The 16,398-nt window shown below is 40.7% G+C and overlaps 1 pseudogene; it reads right to left on the reverse strand.

Annotated features, from left to right (window-relative positions):
- Positions 1-6,406: 6,406 nt before the first annotated feature.
- On the reverse strand, positions 6,407-6,737 carry LOC125998165 (60S ribosomal protein L35a-like; annotated as a pseudogene).
- Between the last annotated feature and the right edge of the window lie 9,661 nt (positions 6,738-16,398).

The following is a 16,398-nucleotide window of genomic DNA, read 5'->3' on the forward strand; positions in this document are numbered from 1 at the left end:
CTGGGGATGGAGTGTCCTATATATATCCACTAGGCCTCTTTCTTCCATTTCTCTCCTCAGGTCTAGTATATTCTTGTTGGGTTTCAGTCTGGTTGACCTATCCAGTGTTGACAAAGCCGTGTTAAGGTCCCCCACAATTATTGTGTTGTTGTTGATATTATTTTTCAGATTTGTCAACAGTTGTATTAAATATTTTGCTGGCCCCTCATTCGGTGCATATATGTTTAGGAGAGTGAATTCTTCCTGCTCTACGTTCCCCTTGATTAATATAAAATGTCCATCTTTGTCCCTTACAACCTTCCTGAGTATAAAGTTTCCATTATCTGATATTAGTATGGCCACTCCAGCTTTTTTATGGGTGTTGTTTGCTTGGATAATTTTTCTCCAGCCTTTTATTTTGAGTCTATGTTTGTTCTGACTATTCAGGTGCATTTCTTGTAGGCAGCAGAAGGTTGGATTGAGTTTTTTGATCCATTTAGCCACTCTGTGTCTCTTAACTGGTGCATTTAGTCCATTGACGTTGAGAGAAAGAATTGTCCTGGGATTTAACGCCATCTTTATTTCAAAATTTGGTGTGTCTTTTGGGTAGTCTTGTCTTAGATTAGGTCTTTCAGTTTTTCTCTTAAGACTGGTTTTGTGTCTGTGAAGTTTCTGAGCTGTTTTTTTTTGTCTGTGAAGCCATGTATTCTTCCGTCAAACCGGAAAGTGAGTTTTGCTGGGTATAGTATTCTGGGTGAAGCATTCATTTCATTCAGTCTTGTCACAATATCCCACCACTGCTTTCTGGCATTGAGTGTTTCTGGTGACAGGTCTGCTGTAAATCTCAGGGAAGCTTGCTTGAACATGATTTCCCCTTTTGATCTTGCTGTTTTCAGAATTCTGTCTCTATCTGTGGGATTTGTCATTGTGACTAGGATGTGTCTTGGGGTGGTTTTTCTGGGGTCTCTTTTGGTTGGTACTCTTCGGGCATGCAGGATTTGATCACATATATTCTTTAGCTCTGGAAGTTTCTCTTTAATGATGTTCTTGACCGTTGATTCTTCCTGGAAATTTTCTTCCTGGGTCTCTGGGACTCCAATGATTCTTAAGTTGTTTCTGTTGATCTTATCATAGACTTCTATTTTCATCTGTTCCCATTCTTTGACTAATTTTTCCATTGTCTGCTCATTTGCTTTAAGTTTTTTGTCCAATCTCTCCTGCTGTATGGAATTGTTATGTATCTCATCTTCCACAGCACCAAGTCTATTCTCAGCTTCTGATACCCTGTCCCAGAGCTTATCCATTTTGTCATTCACTTTGTTTACTGACTTTTTCAGTCCTGTTAGTTGACATGTTATTTCAGTTTGGAGTTTTGTGATTTCTGTCTTCATATTTTCTTGGTTCTTATTAGTGTTCTGTTCAACTCGATCCATGGTTTCTTGGAGTCCGTTGAGCATCTTCCATATTGCTAGTCTAAAGTTCTTATCTGAGAGGTTGATTAGTTGGTTGGTCATTATCTGGTCCTCAGACTTGTCATCTTCATTTTCTATGTCTGATGCTGGCCTGCGTTGTTTCCCCATTGTCACACTTGTATTGTGAGTTTTTCTACGTGTTGTGGTGGTATTCATTGTCTATATGATGCAGGCAGCACACTCCTCTGGCTCCTCCCTTTCTGGATGGGCAGACTTGCCTCTAAGGGAGGGGAGTCCTCCGTGGATGAAGCCTCACACTGGGTCAAATCTTAAGCCCGAGCATGCAACAGAGAAGACAGTCCGGAGAGAAATGTTTGCTTCTGTGATATAGCGCCGTTCTTAGTGTGATTTTTCCTTCTTGTTGCAATGGAGTTCTTTCCTTAGAAAGAGTGCACGGCCGCGTAGCGAAGCGGAGTGGCCGTGTTCCGCTGGAGCCTCTTTTTGCCCCACTCGCAAGAGTTTCACGCAAGAGGACAGTAGACAGACATAGACAGGTCACACTCACAGTTTTTCACAGTTGGGCCCCACTGGGCCGGTGTACTTTCGCGGATTTTCCCCGTCTGGTGTCACACACAGGGAGCTGGCTTTTGCAAAGCTTTGCCGGTTTTCATGCTCTGTCCGCAAAGTTATTTTTAAAAAAGAAAAAATTTAAAAATAAAAAGGAAGGGACCGGAGAGATAGCATGGAAGCTAGGCATTTGCCTTGCATGCAGAAGGACAATGGTTCAAATCCCAGCATCCCATATGATCCCCCGAGCCTGCCAGGAGCGATTTCTGAGCGTAGAGCCAGGAGTAACCTCTGAGCACTGCCAGGTGTGACCCAAAATCCAAAAATAAATAAATAAATAGATAGATAAATAAAAAGGAAGATATGGAAGAAAGTTAAAGGAAAGACAAAGGAAAGAAGGAAAAAAGTATAATAATAGCAAGCACATTTGTGAAAATTATTATATCGTTTATGAAGTCATTAATACAATGACAGAAGGTTTAGTAAGCTCTTGTTAACAACAAGACCATTCTGTTCAGTTGGTGTATTCTTATAGGGATAACAGCATCAAAGAAATAAAGTTGTCCAGAAATTCAAAGCACTATTACTGATACTATGACTTTTAGGGGCATGTTCTCAGCTGCCAGGCCTCTAAGAAAAAGGTAAACAGGAGGGTGACCATACTCACTTCACAAAACCGGTGTACTTGAAGTTTGGTCAGTTTGGTGTTCCCAGAAAAAATTGTAGAGGGTCAGCAATGAGGTAGGGCCATCAGGAAAATGATGATTCTGGGTGATGGAGGCAGTAGGCATAGCTTCAGTAAGTTTTCGTGTACCCAAGATCATTCATGGCTCGGTTTACTCCTCATTTAAGAAGAGTGAGTGTGTCTAGGGAGCTAGCCCATTTGAAAATGACAACCCACCTTAATCTTCTATTTACAGAAGTACCTATTTACAGAAGTGCCTGTCAAGGTGGATTCTAAGGGTAGGGGTAGAGGATAATAGAATATAGATACACTGTGATGAGAGTTGACATTGGTGGTGAGCTCACCACTAATAATGTTGTAAATTGGGGCCAGAATGATAGCACAGTGGTAGGGCATTTGCCTTGCATGTGGCTGACCCCGGGCAGACCTGGGTTGGATCCCTGGCATCCCATGTGGTCTCCCTCGCCATGAGCAATTTCTGAGTGCATGGCCAGGAGTGGCCCCTGAGTGTCACCGGGTATGGCTCCAAAACCAAATAAATAAATAAATAAATAAATAATGTTGTAGATCATGGTTCTTTAACTAAATTAAATAATAAAAATTAAAAAGCCATTAAAATTTTCATTTTGATTGCAATTTTTACCTTTTTATTTTGTTTTAATTTTTGAACCATACCAGATGATACTCAGTGGAATCACTCCAGTTCGTAGTTGAGGGACATATGGGATGTCAGGTGGAGGTCCCAAATGCCACATCTGTACCCAGGAGAAAGTGGTTTGGAGCAATGGCTGCTGCAGGAAATAATCCAAACAAGGCTGAAGGTGAAATACATGTGGTCGAATAGCTTTCTGCCTCAGGAGAGAGGTAGCTGCTTTCTAGAACTGCAGTTTTTATTGAGAACAGAGACCACTCCTGGGTGGGAGTAAAAACAGAAGGCTTATCCTGAGCCTGTCCCTTTCAGGTTTGATTGAGACATGTAAAACAATATGATAAGTAGGAAAATCTCTGTTTTGGGTAAAACCAAGTTATAAACAAACAGATACAAAGAAACCAGAGATGGCCTTTGTTTTGGATGAAACCAAGTTGTAAGGTGTAACTGTAAACCAACACCAGGGATTGAACCCAGGTCTATATCTTATATACTGTACTATCACTTTGGCCAATAATTTTTAAATTTTATGGTTTCTAGTTATCATATTATGGCTTGTCCTTTATTTATTAATAGAATGAATAGATGCATTTAACACTATATGTGTAGGGTTGGAGAGATAATATAGCAAGTAGGGTACAATACTTACATGAAGCCAATGTGGATTTAATTCCCAGCATCCCATATGGTCCTTCGAGTACCACCAGGAATAATTCCTGATCACAGAGCCAGGAGTAATCCCTTAGCATGTTGGGTATGGCAAAAAAAAGTGGGGTCTGAAGAGATATTGAAAAGAGGGCTAGAGAGATAGCATGGAGGTAAAGCATTTGCCTTGCATGCAGAAGGTTGGTGGTTCGAATCCCAGCATCCATATGTTCCCCTGAGCGCTGCCAGGTGCGACTCAAAAACCAAAAACCAAAAACCAAAAAACATGTATCTGATAGCTACAACTATAGTGTTCTCTTTTTTTTAATTATTTGTTGCTCCCTTTTTCTTTTCTTTCTTTTTTCCTTCCTTCCTTCCTTCCTTCCTTCCTTCCTTCCTTCCTTCCTTCCTTCCTTCCTCTTTCTTTCTTCTTTCTTTCTTTCTTTCTTTCTTTCTTTCTCTTTCTTTCTATCTTTCTTTCTTTCTTATCTTTTTCTTCCTTCCTTCCTTCCTTCCTTTCTTTCTTTCTTTCTTTTTCTTTCTTTCTTTCTTTCTTTCTTTCTTTCTTTCTTTCTTTCTTTCTTTCTTTCTTTCTTTCTTTCTTTCTTTCTTTCTTTCTTTCTTTCTTTCTTCTTCTTCCTTCTTCCTTCTTCTTCCTTCTTCCTTCTCTTCCTTCTTCCTTCCTTCCTTCTCCTTCCTTCCTTCTTCTTTCTTTCTTTCTTTCTTTCTTTCTTTCTTTCTTTCTTTCTTTCTTTCTTTCTTTCTTTCTTTCTTTCTTTCTTTCTTTCTTTCTTTCTTTCTTTCTTTCTTTCTTTCTTTCTTTCTTTCTTTCTTTCTTTCTTTCTTTCTTTCTTTCTTTCTTTCTTGTGAAGCAGGAAGTTTTTATTTGATGAAACTTATTCAGAAAGATATTTAGGTGAAAGGGAATATATATTTAAGAGGGAACATGAGTAAGCAATAAGGCATAGAGATAAACAAGCAAGATACATTGTGTTTAAGGAAAAACATAGGCTTTAAGAGCAAGGCCTTATTTGTTGTTTTTTCTTATTTTTTGGTTTTTGGGTCAAACACGGCAGTCTCATTCAGGGGTTCCTCCTGTCTCTGCACTCAGAAATCACTCCTGGCAATGGGGGACTATATGGGATGTTGAGATTCAAACATTGTCTGTCCTGTATCAGCTGCGTGAAAGGCAAATGCTCCACCACTGTGTTATCTCTCTGACCCCTCATTTGTTGTTTTTCCTTATAATTTTTATTCTTTTTTTAAGTCAAAGGAACCCCTTACACACACACACACACACACACACACTCTCTCTCTCTCTCTCTCTCTCTCTCTCTCTCTCTCGTGATAATTGGGGTTGTATACATATTTGGTAATAATGCTTGCACACCTGATTATAACACACTTCTGGGGTGCTACTTTGGGGTCACACACTTATTTGGGGTATACCAGAGATGTACCAATTTATTGTGGCACCAGGGATCATGAATCACATTGCTAGTGGGGTTGTACTCATCATCTAAGGCAGTGCTGGGGATTAAACTTGCAGCTTCATGCCTGTAAGCAAGGACTCTCTTTCCAAGTCCTTCCCAGCCCACCTTCCTCCCTCCCCTCCACCCCCAGCTCTCACGTGCCTCTTTGATTTTAATTATAGACCAGTGATGTATCTGCAGCGTCGCAGACTCTGTGACTCATAAATTCTTCCTCTGGAGATTTTATTTACTCCTAGTAGGCACATACATGCCCAAGTTAAATGGGTTAACCTTAAGCCAAATTTGGTCACTGAAACTATTCACACTTGAGCTGCAATCCACAAGAACATGCCTTGTTTTGGGTATAATATGGAGTCAGAAAATCCCAACTCAGAGCAAAGGAACATCCCTCCTGATGGAAGCTTGTCATTTTCCTGCTCCATTAGCTTGACAAGGTTGTCAAAAGAACCACTCTCGTCTTCTCTCAGCGCGTAATTTCCCTGGGAGAGAGGTTCTCACTCAGAGTCTACCTAAACCTTCCTATTTCTCAGATACTAGTATAATAGTTCCTCACTATGCTGTTATCTGCTCTCTGCCTTCTTACTAAGATAATATTATTAGGTAATATGCAAGTTTAAAATTATCTTTATCCTCAGAAAGACGTGTAGTATATTTCACTGTCACCGGAAGTAACAGATAGCAAAAGGTTTCTCCTTAAACCTTGTCTATTCATGTCCTATAGATATAGATATGAATATGAATGTAAGACATCATATGTAATAGATATGGTAAATAACAATATATACTATGTAAAATTGGATATCATATAGAGCATATTTTACAAATATTCAATAAAATTATGTTTTTAATAATAGCATGTTACTATTAATGATATGCATACCATTAGTATCTATAGACTTAGATCTATATCTATAAACTTCTATATTTAGTATCTATAGACTTTTATCAACATTTTATTTATTTACTTTCAGTAAGCTTAAATCCTTGAGGGGTACAGCACCACACGGATTCTATGACCGATTGCCTTAGCAGGAAGGTTGCTTCGGACTTTGGCTCAAACCATGCCACTGTTTCCATGGGCACGAGTTACCTTTCCCCAGATCACTCTGGTTTTGTTAGGTTTGCCACCAGGAGTCACAGTGTTGTTCTTTGCTTTGTATACAGAAGCACATCGCTTGCCCAGATAGAATTCAGTTTCATCCTGAGCATAAACACCTTCAATTTTAAGAAGAGCTGTGTTCCCTCTGGTTTCGGAGACCCCGTTTATAGGCAGCAAAAATGGCTTTAGACCACAGCCTTCCAGACATGTCTGTCTTCTAATTAGTCCGGGCCTCCAACGGAGTCCAAGATGGCGGAAAGAGAGTATCTATAGACTTTTATACTTTAACTTTATTTACTTTTTTCTCTCTTTTTCTTTTTTATTGTGATATCCTAGTTTTCCATAGTATCAGTATTTATGTTCTAGGATAAAAGGTCACTGCACCACATCTATCACCAAATGCTACCACTGCCCATAAACCCCTCTTGTATGTCCTTCCCTCCTCTCTTTTGCTCCTATATATCTCCAATTAATAAATTCAGCACTCTTGATAGACTCCTTGGCTTTGTTTTCTTATCATACTTTCACATTTTTAATAATATCCAGCAAAGTTATAGTGATCCCTTGTCTTTAATACAGTCTGTAATAGTAGTTTGGCTTTAAATAGAAAAAAAAATTTTACTCTGTAAATGAATTCATTTTACCCCCATGCAATTAAAAATTAGAAAAATATCCGAATTATGCCAATGAAAAGGTCATTTTTCAATAAGAACAGAAGATGTTTGGATAGGAGAATATCACTTTGTCAGACAACTTCTTTGGCATTTGAAGATCATTTATAACACACTGCGTTTGTAGTAGATTTTCTTCTGCAGCATTTTAAAAGATCCTCCTCTTCCTCTCCTTCCTCCACCCCTAATTATTTGATTGATATCACCACCTAGTCAATTCATACAATATCCTCTCTTCACAGAGAGAAGAATCTTTTTCTTGGAACACCGAGTCATTCTTTCCATCCCTGTTACCCTTTTGCTTCTGTAGGCACACACTGTGCATTTTTGTGGGACCTGAAGAAGCTGAACTTAGAGTTTGTTTATTTTTTCATGTGAATGAAGATAAAGTTCCTTTAAAACCAAGTCCAAAGAACTACAGAGAAATCCTTTTATTTGTTCATTTACTCTTACACAGACTATTTGGCAAGGCCTCTTAAAAGTCAGTAGACAGGAAAATATGCTGTCTTAAAATATAATGTAATGAAAAACAGTGGGCTTCTAATTATTCTCCCAAAGCTATTCCTACCCTTTTCAACAAATTAAAGAAAGCTTGGCTACTTTTTTTTTTGGTAATCGATGTCATAAAAAATGCACAGGGGCTAAGACAGCAGATGGCATGCCCAGCAATCCGAGATGCAAGTCTCCCAAGAGTAGGATACCCTTCTGCATGGTTCAGTCAGGCATTCACCCATTCTCTGGTGTCTGTTTGTACAGTATCTTCTGCACTTTCAAATTACCCTCCCCAACATCATTTCAAGACATTGACTTTCAGTATCCTCTAACTCAAAAATTCCCCAAGTCTTCTCTTCAATATATTGTTACACCATCACAGGAAGGAAGGAAGGAAGGAAGGAAGGAAGGAAGGAAGGAAGGAAGGAAGGAAGGAAGGAAGGAAGGAAGGAAGGAAGGGAGGGAGGGAGGGAGGGAGGGAGGGAGGGAGGGAGGGAGGGAGGGAGGGAGAGAGGGAGGGAGGGAGGGAGGGAGGGAGGGAAGGGGGAGGGAAGGGGGAGGGAGGGAGGGAAAGGAGGGGGGGAAGGAAAGGAGGGAAGAAGGGAAAGGAGGGAGGAAGGAAGGAAGGGAAGATAGAAGAAAGGAAGGAAGGAAAGAAGGAAGAATGGAAGAAAGGAAGGATGAAAGAGAGGAAGAAAAAAATGAAGGATGGAAGAGAGGAAGGAAGGATGGAAGAAAAAAAGGGAAGAAGGTCCGCTGATTGAGACCTAACCAATTTATATTGCCAAGTAGGAGGTGTCATTTGTTTCTCCTTCTGCACTCCACTTCCCACTATACGGAAGAGACAAAAAACATTAACTTTCTTTCTTCCCATTTCCTCATTACTTCTCTGGGTCTAAGTAAGCTAGTTAATTGCATGGGAAATTGTCGTGTGTATATTCCTATCAATGTACATATCATCATTATTTGTAGATGACTTAACTTAATTAATGTTGTTTGCCTCATTCAGCAGGAAGTGGTTTTATCTTTGAATATACAAAATTAGAAAAGAAAATATTTGCATATAGCTTGATATATATTACCAGAGAGTAACTGAGAGATTCCATAGAAATATAAATATGTTTAAAGTAGATCAGTTAATAGGCTAAACAAAAATGAGACATAGATTGTGATCAAAGTACAAGTTTATTTCTATTTTCCATTGTTCCATAGGCCATTATTTAGAGGGAAAATCATCCCTGACTCCCAACTACCAATGGGTTCATGTCCTCCATCACCATAACCACTGTAAGACAATGGTTCAATTATTACTTAAACACAGGTAGTTTCAATACAGAAATTAACACAAAACATTTCAGATCTGAACTACACAACTCTGATTGGTGATGGGTCTACAACTTTCTCTTTTTTTTTTTTTTTTGGTTTTTGGTTTTTGGGACACACCTGGCATTGCTCAGGGGTTCCTCCTGGCTGTCTGCTCAGAAATAGCTCCTGGCAGGCACGGGGGACCTTATGGGACACCGGGATTCGAACCAACCACCTTTGGTCCTGGATCGGCTGCTTGCAAGGCAAACGCCGCTGTGCTATCTCTCCGGGCCCTGGGTCTACAACTTTCTATCTGGATTTTTTTCTCTCCTGTGATACAACTTTAAAATTCCTCTTTTTGTTTGTTTTTGGGTTATATTATACTCAGCACTGCTTAGGGAATTACTTCTGGCTCTGTGCTCAGGGATTAGTCCTGGCAGTTTTCAGAGGAGTAGATGGGGAGCTGGGGATCAGATCCAGGTCAGCCATTTGCACAACTTGCACCCTACCTACTGTACTATCTCTCCTCTCTGTTCTTACCTTGAGTTCTTTTTAACTAAAATAATTTTCTTCTTTCATTCCCTTTGTCGCAAAAGCACATTTAATTGGGTGCTTGGACCTCTGATTGTGGTGGTTGCTGGACTCACAGACTTGTGCTTACATTTTAGTTGTGGTACTTGCTAAAGTTGAACTTCCTACTCTGGGGGGCTTACACATCTTGTTCTTACAGTGATCTCCAGGGACCTGCATCCATTAATTGTATTGCACCCACAAAACTGGTACAGGGAGCCAGAAATCACACTGTATGGCATTGGGAAAGGGACTGCACACTATTGGTCCCACACACTATTGGGCCCACAACATATATGTGGGTTGTTCCAGGGGTCAAACTCTAGGCAGCATTGTTCACACTGTGCTCTCTCTCTCTCGCTCTCTCTCTCTTTTTCTCTCTCTCTCCTTCACACACACACACACACACACACACACACACACACACACACACACACACACACACACACTGTGAACCAAGTCTCCCTTGGTGCTCTTGGTTCAGGTCTTGGGCAGGCTACCTAAACCTCTGTCGTCTTCCTGCTTAAGTAAATTTCTTTACCTTTCCAAATGGCTATGTATGCCAGGTCCAAGACACTTTCTCCGACAGCACAAGTTTGGTTCCATGCTTAGGCAAATTTTGGAAGTCTGGCTGTTGACCAATATAAGTCACTTAAACTCTGAAAACTATAATCCAAGAGAAAAAGGGTCATTGGACCCACATGGAATAATAGAATGAGAATGGAGGGTAAAATAATTGATCAACACTAGGCTGAAGACACAATAAGAGCAGTGAGTCAGGGACTGAAAAGATAGTACAGTGGGTAGGGCACTGGTCTCAGTCGCCTGAATCCCATATGGTTTCCGAAGCACCAACATGAGTAATTCTTAAATGCAGAGTGACCCCATACCATAATGTATGAGAGTAGAGAGTAGGCAGGAGCAACACTACAGACGGTGAGGTGTTTGCTTTGCACTTGGCTGACCTGAGTGCGATCCCTGGCATTCCATAATGTCCCTTGTGTCTGAGTGCAGAGCCATAAGTAAGCCCTGAGCACTACTGAATGAGGCCCTAAAACCAAAATAATAATAATAATAATAATAATAATAATAATAATAATAATAAAGAGCTCAATTTTCTGGTGACCTGGATGTTGGTCCTTTCTCTGATGCTATTTATCAAGAAAATTAAGAGCAGGGCCAGAGAGATAACACGGAGGCAGGGCATTTGCCTTGCATGCATACGGACTGTGGTTCAAATCCCGGCATCCCATATGTCCCCCCGAGCCTGCCAGGAGCGATTTCTGAGCAGAGAGCCAGGAGTAATCCCTGAGTGCTGCTAGGTGTGACCCCCCCAGAAAAAACAACAAAACAAAACAAAAATTAAAAGAGCATTTATATCTGTGAAACTGGAGAGATACATAGGTTAAGGCACTTGTCTTGTCTTGCATGCAGCTTTGATGACAATGGGTTGATACTTGACACAGAATATGTTGCCCTTTGTCCCCAGCATGACCAGATGTGACCCCTGAACTCCACTGGGCATCGTCTCTTAATCTGTGCCTTTACTAGACTTCAGTGAAAAGAAAAGTTCATTTTCCTAGCATTTGAGGGGCTTTTTGAGCAACGTAATATGCTATATAGTATGGTGTATGTAGACATGACTATGGAGTGTTATCAGTGGAAAGTTTTTGTATTTCCAAAGCCATTCTACTTCTAGTATCCTGGGATGACCATTGCTCTGGAAATGATTTGGTGCATAGCCTAATGGCTGAGAGATCCACAGAAAATTCAACAGAGATGATCAGTTTGCCTTGCTTTCCCAAAACAAAAATACCTAGCCATGATCAGTTTGTGATTTAAAAAGCAGCAATGGGGCCAGAGCTGTGGCACAGCAGTAGGGCCTTTGCCTGGCATGCAGCTAACCTAGGACGGACCACCGTTCAATCCCCTGGTGTCCTAGATGGTCCCCCAAGCCAGGAGCGATTTCTGAGTGCATAACCAGGAGTAACGCCTGAGCGTCACCGGATGTGCCCCAAAACAAACAAACAACAGAAATGATATTTTTGTTTGTTTGTCTGTTTTTTTATTACCCCTTGCCTGCTGTACAATTTTCTAGCCTCTCAAAAGCAGGGATCTTAACATTAGAAATGCTAGAAGCCCAGATTCCTTATTCTTTCTGCAGCTTACTCAGGCCATCTCCCTGTTGTTGGACACCTATTATTTCTGTGTCTTATACTGAGCTAGAGGGGTGGGTCCAAGATTGTACACAGCCCTACTGCATAGAGGGATGCACTGTACTGAGGTAGCATGCATGTAGAAAGATTTTTTACCTGTAGAAAGATTTTCTGACATACAAAGTAATTTTTTGTTTTGTTTTGAGTCCATACCCAGCGGCACTCAGGGGTTACTCTTCATTCTGCACTCAGAAATCACTCCTGGCAGGCTCGGGGGATTATATGGGATGACGGGGTTTGAACCCAGGTCGGTTCCAGGTCAGCAATGTGCAAGACAAATATCCTACCACTATGCTATCACTCCAGCCTCTACAAAGTAACTCATAACAAGCAGGACTTTGTTTGGTAGCACTATTATCACTATTTAAATTTTCTTCTTTTTTTTCTTTATCCTTTTATTTTTGGTTTTTGGGCCACAACCAGCGGCACTCAGGGGTTACTCCTGGCTCTGTGCTCAGAAATCAATCTTGGCAGGCACGGGGGACCATATGAGATGCCGGGATTCGAACCAACGTTGGTTTTGCAAGGCAAATGCCCTTCCCCTGTGCTATCTCTCCACCCCCTTAATTTTCTTTTCTTATTTTTATTTGAGGCACTGTGATAGAAAATACTTTTAACAACAGGTTTCAGGTATACGGTGTTCTCATGCCCCATACTCCAACAGAGACCTACCAATATCATCTTGATTTTATATATAAAGAAACTCAGGCCCAGAGATGAAATTCTATGTTTTCATAGTTTGATGGACAGTAAGTTGCAAGGGCCAGACCTAAACACACTCCCTCTTTATCCCTCTTCCCTGCCTTACACATACAGTTTTTCCAAATAGTGCCTTAAGGTATAGCAGCTAGACATATGGGACACAGGAGCTGGGCCCCTTCTAAGGTCCCTGAGAAGTCAGCATGAAGCAGCCTGTGTGTAACACCAAAAAGTTATTCTGTGGGAGCCTTGAGGTCTCTTGGCTCACCCCAAGTCCATTCCTGCAGAGTCTCAAGCCTGGCTTCCTCTGGACTGAGGCTTCCTTTCGCTTTTTGAGGACTCATTTCTACTTTTTATTAGATTAGATGCAAATATTCTGAGTAAACTAAATTAGAATCCCATTGGCAATCCGATGCTAACTGCCACACCCAGGACGGTTTTCTTAGTTTAGTTGCAAATAAGAAATGGGGGTTGTGGGTGGAAGGTAAGTGGAGAGTGGTGAGGTTCTTGGCCCCAGCAGCAAATCAATTCAGACCCCTAAACAAACCTGAAAGAACTACCAATCCCCACAATGGCCCTTCAGTGCAGCCCATGTTTACTCGGAACCCATCCCACAACCTCCCTTGCCCCAAAGGCAGCCTGCATGTAAATGCTACATTGTGCAGAGAGGTTTTCGGTTATGTGGCCTCTTGCTGGTGATGGATGATTTGTGAAGCTGTTTCACTTCAATTGAGTGTGAAATTCTACACTGGCTGGTAGATGTTGCTTCAGGCTCATTAATTCTTATTTCTAGTCATCAAAGCTTAATCAAATGCCTACTGTGCACCAGGCACCAGAGATATGAAGACATAAAAGGAAGTGGTTGTTGCCTTTCGAATGAGGCTGCTAAGAGATCCACACAAGCTCTTTATTTTACTGAGAATATTACCTTGACAAGTCATCTCTTTGGAGTCCCTTCATGGTTTAACTGAACAGATTGTTGCGTATAATTAAGTCATTAAACACAAGTTGAGAAACTACAATGAATCAGATGCCTCTCAAGGCAACAGAGATAAAACACAGAAAAGACTTGGTGTCTGACCTCAGGACATTCAGACCAGTTTGAAAGACTGAATTCAGAATAATATTCCCATTAGCACACCAACCTTTCTAAGACACAGTGGAAGGAGAGAGTCACTAGTGGAAAGACTGGACTGAGTCACAAAGAAAACAGTAGAGAAGACAAGTCAAGAGCAAGTGTCAACTCACATGGACTGTGTGAAATGGGCTGTCCACAATTCCAGTCTACCATTACTATAATAATGAGCAAGTATGTCACTTATTCATTCATCAGATATTTGTCGAATGCTCATCATGTGCCAGGAATTTGAACAGAGACCATGGAAGGCAGTGGTGATGCAGATGTCAGATCCTGCCCCTTCCCAGTAGAAACTTATTTTCCAGAGAAAATTGAGTGTGAAATTCTACATAAGAGAAAGAGACATGGGGCCGGAGCAATAAAACAGCAGCAGGGTGTTTGCCTTGCCACAGGCAACCTGGGATGGACCCAGGTTTGGTTCCCGCCATCCCATATGGTCCACTGAGCCTGCCAGGGGCAGTTTTTGAGGGCAGAGCCAGGAGTAACCTTTGAGCACCTCCAGGGTGTGCCCCCCCAAAAGAGAGACAGACTTAGGTATGTATCATCAAAATACAGAACCCAAGTTGTATGGTAATAAGATGATTGAAAGGCTATTTTCTCTCACAGAGAGACACAGGATCAACATCAGGTTCTTCCTTCTTGAAATCCAATATCAATTTAATGGGAAAAAAATCTAAGAAAGAAAAGGAAGGAAAGAAAGAAAGAAAGAAAGAAAGAAAGAAAGAAAGAAAGAAAGAAAGAAAGAAAGAAAGAAAGAAAGAAAGAAAGAAAGAAAGAAAGAAAGAAAGAAAGAAAGAGAAAAAGGAAGGAAGGAAGTAAGAAAGAAAGAGAAAAAGGAAGGAAGGAAGGAAAGAAAGAAAGAAGAAAGAGAGAAAGAAAGAAAGAAAGAAAGAAAGAAAGAAAGAAAGAAAGAAAGAAAGAAAGAAAGAAAGAAAGAAAGAAAGAAAGAAAGAAAGAAAGAAAGAAAGAAAGAAAGAAAGAAAGAAAGAAAGAGAAAAAGGAAGAAAGAGAAAAAGGAAGGAAGGAAGGAAAGGAAGAAAGAAGAAAGAAAGAAAGAAAGAAAGAAAAAGAAAGAAGAAAGAAAGGAAGAAAGAAGAAAGAAAGAAAGAAAGAAAGAAAGAAAGAAAGAAAGAAAGAAAGAAAGAAAGAAAGAAAGAAAGAAAGAGAAAGAAAAAAGAAAGAAAGAAGGAAGGAAGGAAGGAAGAAGGAGGGAGGGAGGGAGGAGGGAGGGAGGGAGGAAGGGAAGAAGGAAGGAATGAAAAGGAAGGAAGGAAGGAAGAAAGGAAAAGGAAGGAAGGAAGGAAAAGGAAGGAAGGAAGGAAGGAAAAGGAAAGAAGGAAGGAGGAAGGAAGGAAGGAAAAGGAAGGAAGGAAGGAAGGAAAAGGAAGGAAGGAAGGAAGGAAGGAAGGAAGGAAGGAAGGAAGGAAGGAAGGAAGGAAGGAAGGAAGGAAGAAGGAAGGAAGGTAGGAAAGAAAGAAGGAAGGCCCGGAGAGATAGCACAGCGTCGTTTGCCTTGCAAGCAGCCGATCCAGGACCAAAGGTGGTTGGTTCGAATCCCGGTATTCCTTATGGTCCCCCATGCCTGCTAGGAGCTATTTCTGAGCAGACAGCCAGGAGTAACCCCTGAGCACCACTGGGTGGGACCCAAAAAGAAAAGAAAAAAGAAAGGAAGGAAGGAAGGAAGGAAGAAAGGAAGGAAGAAAGAAAGAAAAAGAAAGAGAGAAAGAGAAAGAAAAAAGGAAAGAAAGAAGAAAAGAAGGAAAGAAAGAATAAGAGAGAAAGAAAAAGAAAGAAAGAAGAGAAAAAGAGAAGGAAGGAAAGAAAAGAAGAAAGACTTGTAAGTTTTCTAAGCAGCAACATTGAATGACAGTTAAAATAGAGACTTTGGGCCCATCTATCTATAAACCAATTTTACCATAACCTATATACTATACCATACCATATACCTTAAGAAATTTTTTAAATTTACATAGACAACAAAAGTTTTATTTTCTCATCAACTATCTCACTGCAGAATTGTTATCAAGCTTAGAAGAGAAATATTGGGGCCAGAGAGATAGCATGGAAGTAAGGCTTTTGCCTTTCATGCAGAAGGTCATCGGTTAAAATCCCGGCATCCCATATGGTCCCCCGTGCCTGCCAGGAGCAATTTCTGAGCATGGAGCCAGGAGTAACCCCTGAGCACTGCGCAGTGTGACCCAAAAACTACAACAAAAAAAAAAAAGAAGAGAAATAGAAATATTAAGGCTAGTGATTGTATGAATCGATAGAAAGTAATTATCCTGGGGCCAGAGAGATAGCATGGAGGTAAGGCTTTTTTTGCCTTGCATGCAGAAGGATGATGGTTCGAATCCCGGCATCCCATATGGTCCCTCAAGCCTGCCAGGAGCGATTTCTGAGCATAGAGCCAAGAGTAACCCCTGAGCGCTGCTGGGTGTGACCCAAAAAAACAAAACAAAACAAAACAAAAAGCTAAAAAAAAAGTAATTGCCCTGTCTCTCCGAAAATAAGACAGTGTCTTATATTAATTTTTGCTCCCAAAGATGGGCTAGGTCTTATTTTTAGGGGATGTCTTATTTTTCCATCAAAAAGAATGCAGTACACATTTATTGTTAAATGAAAGTAAAGAAAATTTATTACCAGTATACAGTACAGTAGTATAGTAGTTGTCAACACAAATCAGACAAACTGTGAATCCTACAGATGCCAGTCAGGGCAGCCTTAGCAATCAGTTTACAATAAATTAATTTCCATTTCGAGACAGAGCCTGGGGGGGGG

This window comes from Suncus etruscus, chromosome 20, assembly GCF_024139225.1.
Source record: "Suncus etruscus isolate mSunEtr1 chromosome 20, mSunEtr1.pri.cur, whole genome shotgun sequence".
Classification (NCBI taxonomy): Eukaryota; Metazoa; Chordata; class Mammalia; order Eulipotyphla; family Soricidae; genus Suncus; species Suncus etruscus.